Below are 5024 nucleotides of genomic sequence, written 5' to 3' on the forward strand. Positions count from 1 at the left end.
CTGTGTCAGAACCTTCACAGATTTTTGCAAACAAGATTACACAGAAGTTTTTTCCTACCAGGCTGTCCTGAAAGGGTCATGATCTGGGTAACTATTGGTCTGAGAACCTATTTATTTAATCTTTTTTTTTTTACATGCAGCGTTACACATTGTTTAATGTTTTTCCATCAGCCATGTGAAGTCATTAACAGCATTCAAGTTACAGGCTCAAGTGCCAGGAACACGTGTCTGCCATTCAAACCTGCACCACCTTTATTTCAAGCATAAATGACCCTATTGTCCCCTTTTTGGAATGAGCACTTGAGATGAGGGGCGGAAGCTCAGTGTGTTAGAACTAAGTATGATGCTAAGAAAGTGTTGAAGAAATTACCAGAGTAGCAGCAAGTTCTTTGAAATATTTTCATTAAAAGCTACCGTTGGGCTGTCATCAACATGGTCCCCAGCCTTACTGTCCTTCTAAGATTCATTGCTTCTAGTTGGCATTTGAATGCTAAAAATTTCATCGTACGGACTGTTGGATTGCATATGACCCTGCTAACTCCTGGATTTGATTAATGGAAAGCTTTTCATTTGGAATGAAACATAGTAATTAGCCTCTTAAGCTACGTAAATTGCTAGCAGTGCATTACAGTTTTTCAATTTGCCTTTTCTTCTCTAGAAGAGAAAGCAAAATGTTTAGAAGCAAAATGTTGTATCTGAAATTCTTTTCTCAACAGTGTAAAACTTCTGAAGTTCTCCTTTTCTGTAGTGAATATTCGGAATTTCTGTGCAGCTTACACTAGATACTTATCCAAAGGAGCAATAGAGCTCATTGGGGGTTAGTGCTTGATCACTTGGAGAGGGTTAAGAGTAGGTAGGATTGACAACTTGCCTCATAACTTTCTTAAGCTTTCCATTTTACATAAATTGTTATTTTCCTCTTTCTTTCACTACTGTTTGTGGAGTTTGATTCTTTATGGACATATTCTGCAGAGTAGTAGGACAATCACCTTAAACACAGTCGTGAGGAAGCCTGTTCTGTGCGTTAGAAAATGACACAGCCTCCTGTGACAAGTAATACGTTTATTTTTTGTAAATCAGCATGCAAAGCAACTTTAGTAAGCAGTCACTTTAGCATTCTGCTTCCAGGTGAACATCCAGGCATGAGACTGACCTGTGGCAGTCAGGACTGCATCAGCATTTAGTAGGTACTGGAGGGTGTTGAGGATTTTGCTCTTTCACTGTAGGTTCAGCCACTCCAGCCTATGTTGATAACTTCAATTTATACCATCAAAAATAAAACTACTATAGGAAAGATATGTCCTGGCAAAAGAAGGCCACTTTATTTCTTGGTCAGATGTTTTCTGTGCCTTGGGGCTTCATATCTCCTGGTAGGCATAAGGCAATTCAATACAGCTCCTAATTTTCTCTTTCCTGCTCTTTGATTTATACAGTCAACCTGTGACTATAAAGTGTAAGTGCTTTCCAGTGTAAGACTGATTGCAGTAGTGAGGTGGTTACTTTTTACAAACTTTGGCCCAGGGTTATTGGGTAGTGTGACAATTAATATTAAAAATGTAATTCTTACAGTGGAAAGGTTTTTTTAAGATAGCAAATTTTGTGCTATTTCTGAAGATGTCAGACTCAGCATTCACTTTATTGAAGTTCGATCCCAACAAGTGGTGTTTTCTCTCCAAGTCATACTGGTTTTCATGAGTTACCCTAGGGTTCAGTTGCTGCTTAGATCTTTAACGATGTCTATCATTATAGAATTTCAGGTTGTTTAATTTGTTGATTACTTTGAAAATTAGGCATAAAAATGCCAACGAATGTTAAAGTTTTTCTGAAATGGTAGAAAGCCTTGTGAATGGACCCTGACATGTTTTTGGAAGTCTAAACAAATGAGAAGATAAAGAATTGCACTTTGACACAGGAGCATTCTGTGGTAGTTCTTAATACTTTAATTAGGAAGCAGTGGATTACTCCTATAGTATTGAACAAATCTGATGATTAATAACGTACTGGTCTTACAAGTCCTCAAGTTTAGTTATTTCTGCTCTTTGCAAACTTTTTCTACCATTGTCACCATTTCTACCATCAGTGGTAGGTGGTGACAGATCTTGCTCTTTAACTTGTTCTCCATCTCTCAGCACTTCTGTCTTGGTTTAGCTCTCAATGGTTGTTTTCCACCCATGATCTCTGGCAAGCTTCTAGTACGCATGGGGTACATCTTGTCAATAAGAACAAGGTCATTGCTTCTGGTCTTCTGTATTCTTTAGCTTTTTCCGCTCAGTCTTGAACAATCAGCTTAGTCTGTCTTAGCTGTTTAAAATGTTCTGAAAGCCTCCTTCCTTTTCAGACAGCAGCAAGATTATTTAGGTGATATAGACAGTTCTCAGACTGCTGGTAGCAAATGAATACCACACTCCATCCACTGATCAAGAAGGCAAAATGGAGTGACTTTTAGCACATGAGCGTTGCAGAGTCTGTCATGTGTAATAATCTGTGGGTTCGGTTCTCTTTGACTAGTAGGCTGTCTGGAGAGTAGGATATTCAGTTTCACCTTGGTACTCTTTTTTTGAGCCCCTAGCTCACTGGGGACAGAGTAAGTGATACTGTTTTTACTTCATGACTTCTGGCCATGAAGTAGAATGCGTTGTGTAACATTACTGCTTCTTTGTACGGCTCTGCTGTTCTAATTGGTTGAAATAGTTTTGGTATGGATGGTTTTTGTTTCAGAATATATTGGGAAAACAGGAGTGGAAAAATACCTTCCTGTTCCAAAAAACAGTGTCATCTATTTCCCCATCAAAACTCATCTTTTCTGATTGATGCTTTTCTAGCTTGTTCTTAATAGCTTCTAGTGATAGAGATGCTTTGGAGTCCTGTGCAGACCTGAAGGTCTACACTGAATGTTTTAGGGCTAATGTGTTGTTTGCCTTCTGGGGGTGATGGGGTGGTGGTGTGTGTTTGTTTGTTTGGTTTTGGGGGCTTTTGGGGGGCAACATGGTAAGTCTGAATATACTTACATTGTGTGTGCTGCGTGGATGAGAAGCTAGTGTTTAAGCCCAGATCTCGCTGAACTGAAAGCATTTCATTTCCCTGTCTTGCTGGTCACAGGGATCACAGTCAACAGGACGTTAGCAAAGTTGAGGCAAGCTTGTAGTCAGTTCTTTATACAATTAAGCTATTTCAAATACACTTCTTTTCTTTTTTTTTTTGTAATTGCTTTCTCTCCCTGCCTTAAGCATTCACCCTTGGAAAATACCCACTCCTCAAATTTACCAGTACTACTTTGCCAGTTTCTTTTGAAATATGAAAACAAGGTCGTCTTATATCTTTAGATAGTATTAGCGGTAAAGTGACAGTGAACAGCTATGCAAAAGACAAGAACTAATAATCATTGGTAGTGAAGGCTGGATAAAAGAAATTCATCATAGCTTGAGATTCTTGACAGCAGAATTGACATCAAGCTAGCAGTTCCCTGTCCTGTATTTTTGTAGTTCATTTCTTCTATCCAAGTATAGAATTTTCTATTTGTCCACATTTATTGCATTCTTTTTTTTCTTTTTTTTTTTTTTTTTTTTTGGCAGACTGCTTCTTCAATTTGCCATCTTTGGTTACTCTAATGAAAGAAATACAAGACTTTATACATTTCAGAGCTGTTATTTCACGGTCTCTGCAAACTCTGCAATGACTGTACTAATTTGCACAAACCTTATGTTTTTCATAGAAACCCAGAGGGCCAGGAGTAACACTTTTTTCTTCTTTTTTTATTTTTAAGTGACAGCTTGACAGCTTACATTATGAAGTACAGGTTGGCCTGAAAAAAGGGGTCATTGATCTGATGCCCTTGGTACTGTTCAAAATTTTGCAAATATATGAAAAGACAGCAAAAAGTTATTTCGAGGTGTTCCTAGAGGGCAGTAGTCAGAGACAGCCACAGAAAAACTCTCTGTTAAGGAGTTGGCAAATTAAATACAGGACAGTAAGAGACCTCTCTCTCCTTTTTATAGTTAGAACAGACATACTTGAATCCTACAGTGCCGAAGTCTTACTCTTTCATAGAATATCAGATCAAAGTACATCATAACTTTTATTCTTATCTGATACCTGAAGTTGTATGAATAATAGCAGCAGCAAACTTAAAGAGCACCAAGGAGAAACTGCCCTGTTTTCCTTTTCAGAAATTGAAAAAAATGGAGAAAAATTGTTTTAAGTAGTATTAAAAATCAAGAATGGGTTCCGAATAACTTACTGCTCTATTGTAATGCTTTGATTTTTGACAAAATAATTATGGATACAATGGACAGGGAAGTTCTTTTAATGTTTTGGGTGGGGTTTTTTTCCATTAAAAACAGTATTATGTGGAAGAGGGAGCTTTAAATAGGGAACTGTGTTTATCTAACCTGCTACAAGAGAATCATTTGAGTAAGAGAATCATTGGGCCAAAATAGTGCTTACTGATATGGAATCCTGTTCTGGTGCACATCACCTACATCATGTGTTTGAATTGCACACGCTTACACACACAGCATTATATGTGCAAGGAATACAGACTGAAGTCGATACTAGTGTTGTCTTAATTGTTTCTTCAGATTCCTGTCTTCCCCCCCATCTGTTATTTTTTTTTTTTTTTTCTGGAATGGGAATAACTTCCTATTATCTGACTTTTATGAGAAAGCATTGGTTCCCTTGATTTATCAGCTTAGATTGTGGAGGAATAAATTTGCAGCATAGTTTATGTTAATAACCATAAAGGAAAACACATGAAGTTTAGTCTTGATAAATTTTTCATACAAGAATCTCTAAGAGAAATTGAGTTTTACTTAATAGACAGAATTCACAGATTTTAAATATTTCCAGCTGAAAACTTTCTGTAATTTTCCCTTTTTGTAATCGACAATCTGCCTGTATACTAGCAAAGATATATTTTGGGTTGAGTTACTTGGAGCCGAAGTTCATTAATCTGTTTAAATATTGTAGTCCTATTTATAAAATTACATGAATTTGGACAATGACTTATGACTTTGTTTTCTTTGTAG

The sequence above is a fragment of the Fulmarus glacialis genome, unplaced genomic scaffold, assembly GCF_000690835.1.
Source record: "Fulmarus glacialis isolate BGI_N327 unplaced genomic scaffold, ASM69083v1 scaffold4508, whole genome shotgun sequence".
Taxonomy (NCBI): domain Eukaryota; kingdom Metazoa; phylum Chordata; class Aves; order Procellariiformes; family Procellariidae; genus Fulmarus; species Fulmarus glacialis.